This window comes from Plectropomus leopardus, chromosome 7 (assembly GCF_026936395.1).
Source record: "Plectropomus leopardus strain MGB_pleo_1.0 chromosome 7, ASM2693639v1, whole genome shotgun sequence".
Classification (NCBI taxonomy): Eukaryota; Metazoa; Chordata; class Actinopteri; order Perciformes; family Serranidae; genus Plectropomus; species Plectropomus leopardus.
In genome coordinates, this window is record NC_142182.1 from 36,362,296 (window position 1) to 36,381,324 (window position 19,029).

Sequence of the window (19,029 nt, forward strand, 5' to 3'; positions counted from 1 at the left end):
GAGAGGAGAAGGCAGGGCCTCTGGAGAATACTTGCTGAAACAGGGATAGGTTCTAAAATATACAAATTTATTCATCAGAAAGCAGTCTTTTTATGTCATCGATGTGTGCATGAGTGTGTGCAGGTGGCACAGAGTGAATGTGAGCAAGGAAGGCAGAGGGGCAGAGAGAGAGAGATGAGAGAGAAGGAGAGATAGCAAGTCTGATCGTATCAGCCCTCTGTGAGCTAAAAAACATCGAGCAACCGGTAACAACCACCACGAAAAAAAAAACTGCAAGCCCTGCCGCCACTTTCTGCATCTTCCTTTCTTCTCTAATAGCATTATGTATATTTTAAATATCACTAATAAGTTATCTGGCAGCATTTTAACAGGTCAAAATTAACACATTGCTTTCTCTGTTGCTGCTTTTTCCCGAGTTTATCATACATGGATGCTGGTATGTACATACAGAATAGTCAGATTTTTTTTCCCAATCCCTTGTCAGAGGTGACATTGTGATGAATGGTTGTGCTGTCTTGGGACAAAGTGCAGGAATTATTGTCAGTCACTATAGGGGGAGGAATTAATGACCACTACCTAGTGGCAAAGGGTAATCACATAAGATTAAGAAGAAAGAAAGATATCTTCAAGCATAGAAGGTGCAACGTTTGACCCTGTAATCATGTGCACGGGGATAAAACTTACATATCAGCAGCCATTCTGGTAGGGATTATGTCTCGATAAAACGCTGAGAAAATGTAGAGCTTCATAACACTGAATATTAATTTAGCAAAGAAGGTGTAAACAGCCTTAAAATGACTCAAAATTCAAGTGTACCCCTTTGAAAATAGCCTACAAATGCTTGATAGGTAGAAAAATAATCATATATAATATACTTATCATAATTATCAGTATTTTGTTCTTTTGTGTACTATGCCTTCCATTATAAGGAATATGTTGTCAAACTTTTAAAATGTTGTCTCTTTTTTGGTGATGCACAACCATTACTCACTTAATCGGAACTCTCCAGAGTTTCCTGTGAATGAGCCAAACACATGACTCAATGCAAACTTTGTTATTAAGTTTGCGCTTCAATGATTTTTGATGATGTCTTATTTGTCTGAGGTCACAAACTGGCAGTGACACTACCAACAAGTTCACTGAGTTGTAATTTGAACCCCTGAAGTTGCTGTGTTGATCTGAGTTAATTTGGTTTCCTCCCACTCTCCAGAGATCATTCCAGGTCTCATTCAGTGTTGCCAAACCATAGCAGGACGTGTTGTGTCTCAAATCGGATACTTCCGTACTTATACTTGCTGGTCTGAGTGCATAAATGCATCACGCTCACAACTATAGCAAAATGCAGTGCAGAATTAGTACCCAAATGGTGCTCTCGTAACAAACATTGGACACGTCCCACCCTCAGTGGTCACCATGTTGCCTACATAGTGAAGGGGCAGGACCACAAATACATAGAAGAAGTCAAGTGAGCAAAGACTGTACAAAATAATGGATGTAGCTACAAAGCAGGTTTTAATTAACCCTCAAATTGCACAAATTGAAATTACAAATATAAAATACGTCTAATAGAAACACGTCAATATTGAAAAGAAAATTGCAAAAAGTTAGTATTTCAGGTATTTCAAAAAAGCCATACTTTGCAAAACTGCAATGGAAACACTTTTTTGGCTTTTCTAGGTCACATGATGCTATGGATATGTGCTTGTCAGTAGGAACTGCAATAGAAATAAAGCTGCTAATGTTTTGATCACCATGCTTCTTTGAATGTTATCGCAAGAGAATTTGCATAAAATCACTCAGTGGAAACGCAGTCATCTCGCAACATTTCTAAAATATTGCACAAATCTGCATAAATCTGTAATGGAAACCTACCTACTGTTAAGATACATGCATTGGTTTTCATCTCAGCATACCCACCGAATGGGAGCATACATAACCTAAACAACCTGGGTTTGGAAGCCGGATGCCATATATCTGTTCCATATAATGCAGTTGATTTTCCACTATTTATTAATGATTTTGATGATATTATGATGCTGTTTCTGTGTGTCCCTCTCCATTGCGCATCCATTTCCAATACCTGCTAATCCTGCTCATGGTGGTGGGAGGTTGGAGCCTGTCCCAGCACAAACTGAATGAAAGGGAGAGTATATACTGGACAGATTGCCAACAACAGGGCTCCTGTACTTGGTTTGTCCTTTTGAATTCTTCATTTTTTTGTGTTGATTGAGAGGATATAGCTTATTTTTCATTATTTCTGCATTAAATACACATTGTTTTCTTTAATCATGTAGCCATGTGAATAAAGAGGGGGGTTTTGAGTTTTGAATTTTGGGGGGATTCCATTCCCTCTCTTGTTGACATAACTCTGAGGCTGTTGCAAACCATTGTACTCGGAGAGGAAACATATTCCGTCCTTAGACTGAGGTGCTTTTTTTTTTAACAGGTAACCAGCAGACTTGTAGAGAGACTCATTGAATAAGCTGAATTTTAACTATTTAGGAAAATTGACGATTTGCACGGCTTTGTGAAAAAAAGTTAGCATTCTCAAGTCACTATGGCTTGTGTGTAATATGTGGGCTACAATTTCTCTTGTTTAATCTTTTTAAATGATAATAATATATGGTGAGAACGTGGGCATTAACCCTTTGAAACCTGGTGCTACATCACTTTTGTGCTGCATTCAGACGCCTTTCACAGGTATTTGAACCCCTGAACTCTGAGCAAATTGGATTGAGTTCTTCACAAGAAATAATTTGGCAGGAAATGTCCCCCAAATTGCAAAAAATTTGTAGAACTAGAAAATCATTTTTAAAAAGCTATGGAAAAATGTCTGAAAAACTATCTACTTATAGTTATCATAATTATACATTTTACATAGTTTTTACAGAATTATTATATTTTCTTTTTCCCCCCATTTTACTCTTCCTGTTGGTGTTTTTCTGTTAACTCATTTTTTCTCCTTTTTTACTTTTGTTGTTCTTGTTCTATAAATTCCTTTCCCTGCCTTTTTTTTTTTTACTTTTACTGTAGTTGTTGTTTGCTTTTAAGTTGCTCATTGCCATATTGCCACGTTTTTGAAAGAAATCAGTCCAATTTGCCCAGGTTTCAAAGGGTTAACTGTATGTTTCAAAGGGTAACATACTCATGCTAACCTGAGTATGTTACACTCACGTCTGTCCCTCCCAGAGCAATGGCAGGTAGGAGCTATAGTTACTTTAACTCTCACTTGAGGCTAAGGGGACATAAAATTACAACTTGAAGGTACACAAAAAATATGTAAATAAAGTAATACTTAAATTGTCATGAATGATAATGGAATAATTACTGTATGTAACAATACAACTATATTATGTATCTCCAAAATGTGGAAGTATTCCTCTTAAAATATATATCTTTCCAGAGTATTCTGCCTAAATTCGTATGGTGATTTAATTAAAATAATGAAAATATGCAATTACTGAAGTTGTCATACTAAGTCATGGCAAGTTATAGAAGAAAAATCTGATATTGTTATCATTGTGATATGCATAATTCAAGTATAAAGTAGTTTTGATTCTACTACTAAATAGAGTTGCATACATATTATTATGTATTAAACATGAAATATGCTTTTTTATTTATCATAAATACAAATAATAGGAGAGAGAATTTGAGATAACCCGTTTAAAAAAACAATACTTTTAACTCAAGTGTATCCATCTGATTCCATTTAAATCTTTTTCAATCAAGTTGAGTGGATTGTTTAATTTCAGTCTCATTTCCACAAGAGCTTTGCTCCCCTTCTCTTTGGTTCAGGGCCTTTTTTAGACAGAGAACATAAAACCCAGAACACGCATCCTTTCAGAGGAAGAGATCTTCATCCCTGGATATGGCATTGAAATAGTAAATGCAAATCCACTCAAATGGTTACTCCTCATGAGTGTGATCCAGCAGGGACGACAACATAAACAATGGCGCAGATAGTTGTTCAAACCAGCCGCACATTGCTATTGTTAGGATTAGCATGGTAATCTCAGGGCTGGAAAAGCTCACTGCAGAGACACCTGATCAGCCCCGAGTGGATAACTGTTTGTTCCTTTTTCATTTCAGACAATTATTACACATAGTGTAGCTCCATATTATGATGGATGTTTATATTGCATATAAAAGTTGAAAATAAAGAACAGAGTGTAAGTGAAGTATGAGCAAGATAAAATATATGTGAGAGACAATGCAGAGGAGGTCTGTAAAAGGGAAAGCAAAGGAGGATGGCAAATATAAAGAAAGAAAAAAGAGAGCAAAATGAGAGCTGGTGTTTGTCTGGATGGGCAGAAGGCCCGTAGAGCTTGGCAGGAGTTCTGCCTCTGACAGCAGCTGTGGCCTCAGTTTTATATCTTAAGGTGGTGCCTTGACTCGGCACCAGCCTTTCTATCTCCATCTCTCATGTTTTCAATCAGAGGGGACCATAAATTATTGTCAGCAGTAATCACAGCTGTCCACTGCGGGCCTGCTGAGGGGTCCCAGCCTGTCTGGGTGCATCAAGTCACACTGGATCATGGCACCTCTGATATGGGCAGTGAGAAGACCCTGCAAGCCAGTAAGACACAACACGAAAGTTTAAATGAGGTTCTGTTTATCCAAGAACCTGAAGCTAAAGAAAATGATCTGCTGGATGAGGGGATTAAAGTCTGATTTAAAAGAATAGTTCAACTAAAAATGACAATCTACTTATAATACATTATTATCAATAGGCATGTTTCCATTATAGATTTGTGCAAAACTTAAGCAATATTTTCAAATTGTTGATAAAACACAATTGCAAGATAACCATGTAGGCGTGTAATGGAGCGATAATGGAAAGGCAAGCCCCTTATACATGAGAGCAGCCACTTATGAGGGATTTCTGGGAGGTGATAGTCCACGATTTCACAGGGGAATTGTGGATTCAAAACTTCCAGATGATCTGCTCACCTTTTGAGTTGAGTTGAGTTGAGTTGAGTTGAGTTATGTGATGCAATAACAGCTCTTGTAGCTCCTGCTGCATCATGAGCCAGTTCCTACTGACAAGCACATAGCCACAGCATCATGTGACCTGGAAAAGTCAAAAAAGTGTTGTGAAATGGGCTTTTGGAATTGTCTCCAATGGGCATACTTTATAATTGTAATTTCAATTTGCACAATTTAAGGGTCAATCCTACCAAGTGTCTGTAGACAGAGCTTGCTATCAGCCTTAATCAGCCTGCTTCTTTCATCGACCCCTAAGTTATGCACCTTGTCATTTTACAATATATATAAACAAGTATGCCTCCTGACAACAACCCTACCTGCTCTCATTCCATCTCATTAAATACCAATGCTTTATCAATGAAAATACATGTCAAAATATGACATGCTATGTACGCTTCGTCATCATTTTTGGACCTTCAAAGACAATGTGTCAATTTACTTGACATATGTCATGTGACATATGTCACTAGCATAGCATGCTACCCATGTTAGCACACTATGATATTAACCCTTTGAAACCTGAGCTAAGTTTCTTGATTTCTTCCAAAAACATGGAAAGAAGGCAATGAGCAACTTAACAAGAAATTACCCAAAAATTTGCAAGAAATTAATAAAGATATATATTTATTTATTTATTTTTTTCTATTTTCATTATTTTCAAATATAGAAATATAGATTTCTTGGTATTTATAATGATTTTCTCCTTCCCTCCCTCTCTCTTTTTAAGCTCATTTGCCGATGTTTTTTTTTTTTGTCATCTTTTACTGATGTTTTTGCAATAGGCAGGACATTTCTTGGCAGGTTGCTGATTGCCTTTTTCCCCATATTTTTGAAAGAAATCAAACCATTTTGCGCATGTTTCAAGGGTATAAATGCTTGTGAAAGGCATCTGAATACAGCAAACGATGTCAATCCGGGTTTCAAGGGGTTAAAATCACACCATTGACTTTTTGTTTCATACAGGAAACAAACAGTGGGCTTCCGGGGAAGTCCAGTGTTTGTTCAGCCCATTGACCACCAACTATGGTAGTTGCCAGTAGCATCACAAACTGCCACTGCTCAGAACATATCATACCATCACAAAGCGTGCTTTTATTCATTGATGTCTGATACTGAGATCCACTGACAAAGTGGTGGTATTTGACGAGTTAGGTTGTTGCCTGCGGTGTCAGAAATAGCTGCTACCCTGTGCGTATTGTACCCTCACTAAAGGTGCCTCTGTGAATTGGACTCTGATGCTGCCATCACTGACATAGCTGTGGTAGCCTATTTGATGAGTTAAGCGTCAGAATGGGCTGGACAACCGGTTCATGAGTTCTGAAAGGGGGCATCACTAAAGGACAATTAACACGGCAGCGGTTTTTGTTTGAAACATTAAACTTTTGTTGCAGGTTGGCCTTTCCTTTGGCCTGAAAATGCAAACTTTTGAAACCAGGTTCCAGAGTGTGATCTTTTGAAAACGCAACCCCTTCTGTCGCCGTGTAAACTGGCAATGCGCCTATCCTGTGTGAACAGTGACATCACATCCACACATGGTCTTCTTCTATTACAAAGTTACACCCCCAACTACTGGCCTGGCATGCATGCTACAGTGTTTTCGGTTGTCTTTGCACATCTGTGTACACGAGGATCATTCTAACAATGTTATCATATGAACGCAAATTTTTTTAAACATGCAAAGGAAAGACTTACCTGTTTTCAGACAGGGCTTCATGTCTAAATGTGGCCTCAATGGTGTGTGTGTGTGTGTGTGTGTGTGTGTGTGTGTGTGTGTGTGTGTGTGTGTGTGTGTGTCTGTGTGTCTGTGTGTCTGTGTGTCTGTGTGTCTGTGTGTATGTGTGTATGTGTGTGTGTGCTCAATTTTGTTATAGGCCTCTCACAGACACACACAAACTTGACCTCCATGCCAAACGTCAGCCTCCTGGGGCAAAAACTGTGGCCGCTAAAGGGTGGGGAAATTTTTGTAAACTGACCGACCAACCAACAGAGCAGCCTATAGAGCTGCTGGTCACAGCTAAAAATACATGCAAATAAAAAGTACATATGGGACTTCTGACCCATGGAAAACTACTTTTTCTCCTTAATAGTTGAAGAGAAAGCTCAGATGACACTTCCTGTGTTTATCTTTTGTTTTAACTTTGGTGGAGTTTTGATGACAAGGGGGCGAGCTGTTAACTGCTGAATATTAAATTTCCGGTGAACAATTCCTTTTATTCTGTGACGTTGGAAAGGAACACAAAATGACAGACTGTACATCTGTGATCAAACAAGATCATTAATTGTTGCATTCTTTAAAAAAGATGTGTTTTTTTTCATTTAATTCTAACCCTGAATGAAAAGGGAGAATGCCTGTTAGATTTTTCACTAAATGCTGGCACAGCTCTCCTCCCTGAAGTTGTAAAGCAGACAAAGTGGGTTTCCCCTCTTTCTTCTGTCCGCAAAATTCATCTGGCTCCTTTGGCAAGCTGCCCGGGTAATCGTGGCACGGTCTGTGTTTTTCACGACAGCACTGTTATTTTGCTGTGAAAACTCGCAGCATGGGGTGGCACACCCACCTCTGGCAAGACACTGCTGTCAGAGCTGATCAGCAGAGAGCAGCCTTCCCTTTCAATTAGCCTTGTCTGTCTAAGAACAGGGCCAGGAGCACCAGCACACAACCACACAGGCACCCAGTGAAGGAACAGCAAGGAGAGCAGGTGGGAGGAGAGGGGAGAGCTGGAGAAGTAAGCCCCAAAACTCCAAACAGGGACTGAAATACCCTCCACTGCTGTGTGCTAAGTCCCTCTGTACCAGAAAAGGGCTCTGCCATGGCACGTCACAGTAAACACAGGCAGGCTCCATGGAAACACGGCCATTTGGCAGAAAAGCATGGGATGAGATATGGCACCAATGAGGCAGATAATTCCCTGAATAACTATATCTTCCCCCTCATGTGCTATCACAGTGATGAAGAGCGTGCATGTGTGTGAAAAGAGAGAGAGAAAAGGAGAGCATGTGGTGAAACAGTCATGTCACATGTTAAGAGTTACTTGGGAAACAACACACCACAATTTTTTATGGCACTAATCAAGACGCAAATTAGAGGTTGTTTGGGGAGCTTATGAACAGTGTTGAAGGGGCTTTAGGAGGAGCGCTGGGAGTGAAAAGAGAAAGGGTGGCAGCCGTGCCCCTAGGTTGTTTGTCACAAATGCCACATCCAGGTGGGATTTGCAGAGCTGCACCCTAGCCAGCATCTTTCTTTCAGTGGAAAGAGCCTGAGGTGGAGGATGGTAAACATGGGCAGCTGTAACATAGACAAAAATGTCCCCGTGGGCTCAGCTGGGGATTTTCAATAGAGAAACCGCGAGGAGGAAGCAATGTATCGATAACCTTATCAAGTCTGTGGACATTCTTAGCATTCAGGATACTGCTTACAGATTCGGTTCTGCACATTTCAAACATCTTACCACCAACAACATGCAGGCAAAGTAGATGCGACCTTTAAGTAACTCTGACTGGATGGAAAACTTACTTCAAAGACCTGTCTCAGGTTAAAACCGAACGCAATCTCAACACCTTGAGCCTTTTCTTCCTGTTCTAGTGTTTAGTTTAACAAAGACAAAGTGTGCAGAATCAAAGCAGGAAATAAGAAGTCACAGAGAAGAGGAGAACTGTGTGGTATACGGCTCCAATTTTCCAAGCTTCATTTTTCCCTCAGCAGTTAAAGAGATGCTCTACTTTAATGAGTATCATGTGTTTAAAGCTATTGTAGACGGGCCATAGCACCTATAAAACCAGCAGCTCTGTCACCAGCACAATGGAACCTGGGAAACCCATCACTGAGTAGAACTTATAAAACCTCAGTGTAAGTGCACTAAAGTGTTTGACACGTCTGTCTTTGTGTTTTTGCCTTTTGTCTTGTTGGGAACAAGTTGTCAAGAGTTTGTGCAGGTGTCATGGAGTTCTCCATCTGTCTGTCCGTCAATCCATCAATCCACTTATTGGGTTGCAGGGGCAGCAAGCTAAGCATAGAATTACAGCCTGTTTTCACTTGGAACTCGTCAAATAGCAGCACTCTGTCAGTGCTTTCGGCATACAAGCATGACACCAAAAGCCATCTTCTGTGCATCTGGAACTCGGCTGGACGGCATCAGAATTAAATTAGAATTATTCATTAGATTAATATCAATAAGTATTTGAATTAGCACAAAGACAGAACAAGTTCTGTAGTTATTTTATGCTGACTAGCGGCTGGACGGCACCAGAAGGGTGTGCAGCCAGCGTCACTTGAGAACGTAGCTGGATGGAACTGGTTGGCTGCCCATGGAACACTGAAAAACAGCATTAGGTAATAACGATGACAATAACCACATAATATAAGGAGCGGGCGGGCATGGTGACATCACATTAATGGCATCCCAGAGCACAAACAGCTAACGCAGAGGGATACCTAAAACATGATAAGTAGACGTGAAAGGTCACTGACAAAGCGGCACCATGTGACAAGTTGGGATGAGAATGGATTGGGTATTCCAGAAATCCCTCTCCCAGTAATGTTTTCCAAAGCCTCATGAAAGATCTGCAAACACATCACCTGTTCTGGGTCTAATTACAAGGTCCTCCACCAGTTGCACATGAAAACATCTAATGGGAGTCTCCCAGGAGGCATCCTGATCAGATGGTTGGACTGGCCCCTTTTGACCCCGAAGGAGCAACGTCTCTAATCCAAGCTCCTGCCTGATGCCTGAGCTCCTCACCCCATCTCTAAGGGTGAGCCCAGACACCCTACAGAGGAAAATAAGCCCAGACACCCTACAGAGGAAAATAATTTAGGCCAAGATCTCTTCTTTCTATTTTGGCTTGGGGACCTCAGAATTGCATTTCCGTTCTTTGCAGATGATGAGTCAGCACTTCCAAGTCTTAGACCATGGTTTTCAGTTAGAAAATGTTGGATTGCCACCATTAGGAGAGAGTTACTGTCCCAAGTAAAGGAGTTCAATTATCTTGGGGTCACTGAGTTGTAAATTTTTCCCAAGCCCTTTAAGGCCAACGTTGATAAGAAGTTGCCAAAAAGAAGAACTGATCAAAAAATTTTACCTCCTGATAAAGATCATGTGATATGATCAAAAGCTATAGAACAGCTTTATTTTGTCAGCTGCTGTTCTCAGGGCAATAATGAAACTTTAGGCTGCATGAAACATCATAGTTAAATGAGAGAAGGCTTTGGCACTAGTGGGGGCTCGAAATGAGACATGCATTGTAACAAACCCAGGCTAAAGCCATCTGCCACACTGCTCCACATGCTTGTACATCTTAGTATTTTATGTCAGGGAAAGGCATTGTTGTGTTGTGCATTGATGAGGATGTGAGATACTTGAGTGAATGTAATGCTATTAGCAGTACAAATGTAATTATATTAGAAGTGCAATGTAATACCACAGAGCAAATATAAGTTATTATCAATGTCACAGCACATACACAGTGTTATGATTGTTAAGTGGCATGGACGACTCTGGATGTGCTATTCTTTTTCATTATGGGCTAAACTCAGTATCTCTGCACACTTTCAAGCAATGCCAAACTCCAAAATCCAGCTGCTTTCTCATATCTATGGTTCCATATGTATCCTGTTCAATCCATATGTAACTGAGGATATGACTCTGTGTCTTTGTTCTTTTGCCATTCACAAAATATCAATGGGCCATTTGGGAGATATTTTGTGAATGGCAAAAGAACAAACTTATCCTGATGATATGGTTTGACTGTTACTGCTGGAGACTAACAAAAGTTTTATTTCAAATACTGATAATTTTAAATACTAAACAAACATCTAATCTATGTATCTGTGTGTTATTAGAGCGATTTATGATCACCATCCATCTGTCTGGCAGAAACCAAATTGTGTCATGTCAGCTAAGATTTTGGTAGAAGATGTATTAATTTAAAGGTTCAGTATGTAGGATTTAGGGAGATATATTGGCAGAAATAGAAGATAATTTAATAGTTATGTTTTGTTTAGTGTTGTATTACTGGAAGATTTGTTGTTGTTTCATTATGTAAGAATGAGCTCTTTATATCTACATGTTTCTGCAGCAGCCCAGATTGGACAAACTATACACTGGCTCCAGATAGGGCCATTAGCTGTCTTGCTTTGGCCACTGTATTTTGCAGAATCTCTGTGGTGAGAATGCTGGAAAAACACAGATTTTTTTTATTCAGTGTTTTTACCACTTTAATCACCAAACTATTTGTTTTGAGGAGGAAGAGACCTCTGTGGATTATGTGGCTGCTGGTAAAAATCTTCTAAACATCTGGATCAGAAAGCAAGTGAGCACACACTATTTTATCAGGGAAAATAGGCTAGCAGTGGCTCATTTGACAAGAAACACTGATATGTAACATGAAACAACACAACTACACTATGAAAACAAATGATCTGGTTAAAAAACAACAACAACAACAAAAAACAACGGTTTGCATAAATCTTTTTGAGTTATGACAACTTCTCATGAATTCATGTCTAACAAGCGCACTAAATTGAGTTAGGGGGAAAAGCCTCTCTTTTGCAAATAAAGACATTTTTAAAGTTGTGCTCACTTAATAACTGATAGCAAAACACAAGTTTTTAAGTAAGAAATGTCTTTTGTGCTATAGTTGTTTGGCCTGCAGGCTCTTAACAGTCTTCACTGTCTGAATTTGTCCAGGCAATTTAAGTGTTCATGGAAGGAGACATAAAATCCTGAACTGAAGGTGGAGAAAAATTAAATTGCCAGGCCAATTTCATTACCTCACTACAACTTGAATTTTTTTTAAATCAATCAACACTTAAATTTAGGTTTAAACTGCATGCAGTAAGTAGTTGATGTAATTATCAACATAATGTCATCACAACTCTTCAAAAACTATGTTTGCAACTTAAAAGGTTTATCTAGATCAATAAATTAGAGTTTTTATCCTGCAACTATGCATTTAATTAGGCAGTGCATGGTGATACGTCCCCTCAATTACTTTTTAAAGTGTATAAAAATGCACGCAGGACAGTTCATATGATAACCCACCCTATGAGTAAAGTTATGTCCTGAATGTAAATTTATGTAATTATTATGTTATGAAGGTTAGATTTAGGCAAGTAAATTACTGTGGAAAGGACAGACGTTAAGATGACTAAGTTCACTCATAGCTCACATGGTTCCATACACTACCCCTTGACTTTCCCCAGGAGACCAAAGTCCTTTATATTGTGACCCATCAACCACCACAGCCTACCTCAGGATCAGCCTGTTGTCATTCCAAACTTATAGTATACATCCGCTCTGTCGGTGCTTACAGCATACAAGTGAGACGCCAAAAGCCAGATGGCACTGGCTGTGTCCACATGCAACGTTCATGAGCGGTGTTACTTGAAAACGCAGCCAGACAGAACTTGTCGCATGCGTATGAAGGACACTGTCAGGTAATAACGCTGCTGGTAACCATGTGATATAAGGAGCGCGAGCATGCTTATAGAGCGGGCTGGTGGAGAAGTGGATGTGTCCCACAAACTGACTTAAGTGTGGTAGTGTGGAGCTGTGTGTGGAGTTAAAAAACATTTCTACATGTTACCATGTGCCTCTTTTGCCTAAACCTAACCATCTGTGATTTTGTTGCCTAACCCTAACCATTGCATTGTGTAAGGGACCATGCTGCATCATCCCACCATGTGCATCTGCTGACATCACAGTAACGGCATTCCAGAGCATAAACAGCTGACGCAGAAAGTTACCTAAAACGTCATAAGTAGATGCAGAAGGTCACTGACAGAGCGGCACCATGTGATGAGATGGGATGAGAATGTGTTGTTGTAACCAGACCGTTCAGGACCTCTTTCTTCTTTACTCCTGCCAGTCCTTTGGTCACGTGATTACAGCCTTCAAAAATACGGGATTTTACACAAACTCCTGGCTCATGATGGAAATATGTTAGACTTTTAGTGAATTACTTTTCGAAGGAATCAAACATACAAACAGTGTGTGATAAAAGCCTGGTCACAAAAACACAGCATGTTATATTTATGTCAGACATTTTACTCTTATCTACACATTTGATACTTCCAAGGAATAAAAGGATATTGAGAGAAGATGCACATTTCAAAGACAATATAAATATTTGGTAAAGGAGGAGCTGTAGGACTCTAAGTACAGAGGAAAGGACAACATCTTCTTTTGCCTCTCCAGCTAATGTGTGGGACAGGGGCCCCTTTGGTGAGCGCTGTTGTCAGCTGAGACAAACTGCAGCTCCTGGGAGTGCCCCAGATCTGACAGAAACCTCCCCCTCCATCAGTCACATCATCTGAGTCAGTGAAGGAGTCTGCGCCCTGCTCGCGGTCACACTAACCAGGAGACACAAGCTGTTCCTCTCCAGGTGCTCATTAATGCACTTGTCCTTGATACCTCCACCGTACAACAACACAAAGACAAACACATGCCTGCCGTGTTCTAATTACACTTGCACGCACACACTGGCAGGGATGTGCATCATGCATTTTACTAAGAGACTTGTAAATGTCAAACAACGGCAGACGCCCCTTTGCTTCCCCCTCCTGCTGCTGCTACTCTTGTCTTTTTTTAATTTTTGGAAGGAGGGGTGCGCTCTGATGGGGACTGTTGTTGCGAAACAGAAAGACACAGTGAATGTGTAAAGATGGTTGGAGCCTTTGAAGTGCACAACGTTGGGGACAGCTGATAGGAGAGCTGGCACTGGAGTGGAGAGCAGCGCTGAAGGAATTCATCAAGCCTCCTCAGCAATTAGCATATGGGCCTAATTATCATATGAAACCAATCCTCCATAACCAGCCCACAATATGACTTCCTATCCTTCTACATTATCACCCATCCCACTGAAAAATGGTGAGCATGGATGACCCCGGTATTGTCTTATACTTCTCCTCTCCAAGGCCTGCTTGAATAACTACCATACCTCCGATGTTCCTTTTTTCCATTTTGCAGTTAAGCCAGACAGTTAATTATCCAGGAGCAGGGAGGCCGGGTCTCTTTGCTGGCTGCGATAACGATATGCTTTGCTGGGCACAGAATGAAGAGGGCCAGCCCACAGGGAGCCGTGCTGATGTCAGGCAATCTTTCAAAAGAAGGCCCAGGCAATTAGATGCACCAGTGCTACCAGGGATGACTAGTGTTATTGAGGATACTGGCTAGCTTCTCTAATGGGGGTATTTAGGGCAATTATGATAAAGATGTCAGGGCGACCTCCCTGTGACTGCTGCTTTTACACGGGGTGCCTCTAAGTGCAAGATCACAGAGCAGAAATAAGGAGTGACTAAAGATGTGGCCAGTCCCGTGTGGAAGTCTTGCCACCAGCAGAACTGCACTTAAGTCTTGTCTCATGTGGAAAATACTGTCTAGAGGTGCTAAATGGGCTAATCTGCCCTCACTGTCGAGTTTTATGGGAATTTTGGAGTCTATAATGACAGTCTCAAGAAAATAAACACTCCAGTGTTCAATTAAAGAGTAAAGCCTGGCTCATTTGTTTCCATTTAGCATCATGGATTCAGCACATCTGGCCCAGGGAGAGGTCGGAGCACTGTTATTATTTAATGGACGAGGGAAGCTGACCATCCTTAAGGTAGCAGAGCCCCACAAAGGGGCCTTTCATGTGGCTACTGTTGTACACTGCTTGCGTCTGAATTGTTTCCACACACACGTTTACCTCAGTCATCACCTTTCAACCACTGGCATCCACCACCTCACATCAAAGTTACTCCTCAGGGACACAAGCGAGAGCTACTGGTCACCACACACACCTTTAACCAGCAAGCCCGATCGCAGTGTTAGCATATGCCATCCACATGGCTGGCATGGAACTAAACACACACTGACTAATGTTTGAAGTAAGTTCAAAGAGGCAAAAGCAGAAGAAAAGTGCAACGTGGAGGCAGCATATATCCTCTTTCCTCATCTTAAACAGCCAAACAGCTGGCCATGTTCTTGCAAAATACTCAGTACATTTCCATGATTGTTTTTATACCATGTCTGTGGATAATGCACCATGATATCCCTCTCTCTGTAATAAGCTCTCTGGATAGATATTAGATAGTCAGGAAAAAGCAATCCCACCATCCAGATGGAGAAAAGCTCTTCAGTGAAGCACATTCCAAAAGTAAGTGTTTCTTTCTGTTGTAGTTCATGGAACAAAGCCATACACTATTTAAGAGAGACTAGGGAGATTAGATATGAAGTTTAATGCAATAAAATCCTCCAAGTACACGAGCTTCTCATTAGAGTACTGTAATGAAGGAGTGCTGCCAGAGAAAATTAAGCAGACAAGGGAAGTGTAAACCTAAGAAATCAAAAGTCATGTTTTTAGCCATGTTAGCAGCATAGCTTTAAGGATGGAAATGTCGGCCTGTCTGTCTGTCTGTTGGCTACTCCATCCAAAAATTTGGTCCAGGCTGAAATGTCTCAACTATCACATGGATTGCCTGTGCAGACATTTACGGTCCCCTGAGGATGAATGCTATTAACTTGGGTTTTGTCCCCCTCGAGATTATTTTTGTTTCCCTTAACACATCCATCTTCAGGTCAAGTTTAAATTTGTCCAATACCATCAGTCTCAGCTGTTCTTTAAAATTAGCGTTGCTTATCAAATTAGCTAAACCAAGGCCACATTTTAGATTAGAATGGCTTCACTAAAAACAGAAAAGTCTTTCTTTTGCGTCTTAAAAAAATGCACGTTAATATGATAACATTGTTTAATGATTCTTGTGTAGGCGGATTCGCAACTTTATAATGACAGACCATAAAAGAACACCATGCGCATGACAGAAGTGTGGCTGTGACATCACGTTAACGTTTCATGCAAGAACCATTGCCGTGGAAACGGCCCCTAAGATGATAAATATGGTAAAAATTAAACAGCAGCATAGCATGATTGGACACATGTTAGCATGCTCAATGTGGGACTTTTACAAATAAATGAACATCTGTTATATTTGTATTTTGCAGTATACTGAAACAATGGCTCTAGATAGGCTCTTTTGTGTTTTCATGTGTTTGGACTTTGCCGTCTGCCACAATAGTTCTCCATGCTTGGCACACGGAAGAAGTTCAGTGAGTTCCAAACTCAAACTTCACCATTAGATGCCACTAAATCTTACACAGTAGACTTTAACATCAATCAGAGCTCAAAGGGGCGACAATGGTGAGAGCAGCAACTAGGAGTATGGTGGAAGCTATGATGGAAAATCCTAAGAAACATCAAGAAAAGTTGCTGTAGGGATACAGAAAAAAAGAAACAAAGAGGTGTTTGTGGATTGTCCGTTATGGGATTTTTTAATTTCTTGTCTTTTTTTTGTGTGGACCCCAGGAAGACTAGTTGTTAGTTATTTCCTTAATGACGTTATTATGTAAAGAGTTCAGCAGCAGGCATGTGTCGTTAGCATGCATTGGCTGTGTTTGTATAGTTACTCTTACTGCCAGAAGGGGAAGACAAAAGTTCAGCACTTCAACTTTAAGTGTCACTGTGTCTTATTACAGCCTCACAGAGCTGCTAACATAACAGTAGTCTTGTTTCTCTATGTGTAGTGTTTAAAAATTGCTGGCCTGTTATAGATGCTTCCAGATTTGAAAATTATTTTCATGACATTATTGCCCTTTCTGTGATGAATTTTTCAGTTGCCATATGTGATTTATATCCCTGAATGTACCAAAACTAACTCAAAGAGTGATTGAATGTACACATTAAACATTTGCACCATTTTCCAGTGGAATGAAAGACTAACATAACAGGGTTCAGCAGTTAAACACCACTCATTCAGCTTAAACAATATAAATACTGTATTCTCCCCTAATGGCCTGATTGCCCCATTTTAAGTAATTCATACCTAACAATCCTACATCTTACATCAGCTGCCTTTCATCATTTGTCTTTACTCCTTTAACAAAATGCTACCAAAGCATTCCAGCATCATAAGCAAATGGGCATGGGAGGCTCTCTGAAACACTGGCCAATCAATCAGGCCAGGTTTGCCCTTCTGGAGCAACAAGCCCCCATCCCACCCAGCCATCAGTCATCATGCCCCACCTCTGGCTGTCCTCTTGCCTATTTTCACACCATCTCTTTCACTTCACACAGCTAACACGATGACTTATTATGTTTTCCAACTTGATTCCCCTTGATGTTTGCTCTCTAACTCTCTTGCTGCCTGTGAGTTACTATCCCGTCTGTCAATTTTCCATCATGATAGCTGGAGAGTTAACTCCAAATGTTTGGCCAAGTATCAAAAGCGAGCAGGGGTGGAACCTGGAGAAAGAAAGAAGTTGCTTTGAATTTTGATCTTAATTTTGTGTCTGTACACCTTTATCAGTAATATTTATCATGAAAAGAAATATCTGTTCCTCTTTAATACCTCCAGAGCGGCTTCTGATGAATTGTTCAGCAATTGCTACATTATCTCCACTTGGTGAGTTAAAAGTTTCCATGCACTATACAGCACAAGGTCAGTTTAAAAAAGGATGTTAAAAAGCTCTCATGACAAATTGCCACTTGTGCAAATAACATTTATAATGCCAGTACTGTGCGGAGCTGTATTGTCTTCTTTGGGGTAAGGCTTCACAAAAATGAAACAAAAGTCAAAGCTTTTCCCAACAGGGTGCAACATATGCCTGTGCTGTATGAGGTCACCTTTAGGGCTGCTGTGCTACAGTGTGCACACTGCTAATAGGTGCATTTACAACATTAACAAACAGTTTATCAGCCTATCATTTGCTGTAGGTTGTTGTCAATTGACGAAGCAATTTTGGAAATTCACCCTTCACACTTTGTCACAGGTGTAAAAAAAAAAGGAGATTATGGACTCTGTCTTACATTAAACCTAAATTGTGAGCAGACCATCCTGAAAATTGCGCCAAAAGTTCATCAGTTAAAGCCTTGCAAATAGCAATTCCATCAAGAACAAAGCATAACCTCACAAATTACAGCCTTCTGAGTCATTTGGTTCCATTAGAGAGGGGTGTTTCTCTTAATGCAAATGCATAATCAAGAGCTCTGCATCAGTTCTGGACACAGGACCAGTGTGACCTGCTGTGTGTACATAAACTACAGATGTAGTGATGGATGGCCGGCTTGACAGAGTGTTGTTCTGTGATGTAGTGGAAGACGGATCCTACTGTGACTGCCATCCACCATCGCAAACACAAACCTCTCAAAACACCACATGCATCACTGTCTGCAGATGCCGAAATGAGGATGTGTGACAAAGGAATATGTTTGAAAGAGTAGGTGGAATGAAAGGGTAAAAAAACTGCGTGTTCGTGTGTGTGTGTGCGCGTGTGTGTGTGTGTGTGTGTGTGTGTGTGTGTGTGTGTGTGTGTGCGCGTGCGTGCGTGTGTGTGTGTGGTTTTTTTTTTTGGTTTTTTTTTACTTGCATAATCGGGAACACATAACAGCTCACTTGTCTGATTACATCAGAGACACAACAGGAGTGAAAATCAGTCACCTTTGCTACACAGGCTCCACTCCTCTGTTGTTTTCCACTCCATCTGTGGAGAGTAATAAAAGAAAAATGCAGAGAGTGAGAACAGGGCCAGCCATACTTCCAGGAAGAACCCTGAAGGGGTTTTGGAGCCCTGAAAAATAAGGCTAATTTGAAGGTCATTTAAAGAGCACCGGGCGGTGCAGCTCAGGAGGGGGGCATCGGAACAAGTGCAGGGGGAGCGGCTTGGGTTGCACCACTGTGGGGTAGGCGCTCCAACGCTCTCCCTGGTGCTCTTCATCAATGTCTCCCATCCACCGAGAGCCTCCTCTGACCCACATAGCAGCCAGGGGGAGGGGGTTACCTTTCTTTTATTATTGATACCACTGCATCACACAACCTGCACTCACCTGAACCAAGTCAGCAGAGGAGCCACAAAGGTCAGAGCACCACAGGCAGACATTTAGCCTCTCATTCACATCCATACTCGAAGCTCCGCCAGAAAACCTCATATTTGATATCCCTATTCCAATTTTTTCCAATTGTATTCATTTTGGAAGCATATTCATGGGGGTGGGGGTTAAGTGTGTGGTTTG

General features: G+C 40.8%; 1 long non-coding RNA gene across 1 annotated transcript in view; it reads right to left on the bottom strand.

Moving 5' to 3' along the window:
* Positions 1-1,493: 1,493 nt before the first annotated feature.
* The window catches only part of LOC121950795 (uncharacterized), a 30,317-nt gene continuing 12,781 nt past the window's right edge, over positions 1,494-19,029 (bottom strand). Inside the window, exons 3-5 of the long non-coding RNA XR_015777102.1 lie at positions 18,458-18,500; positions 4,954-5,074; positions 1,494-4,569 (exon numbers count right to left, since the gene is read on the bottom strand). This is a non-coding gene — a long non-coding RNA (uncharacterized LOC121950795). The remainder of the gene's footprint in view (positions 4,570-4,953; positions 5,075-18,457; positions 18,501-19,029) is intronic.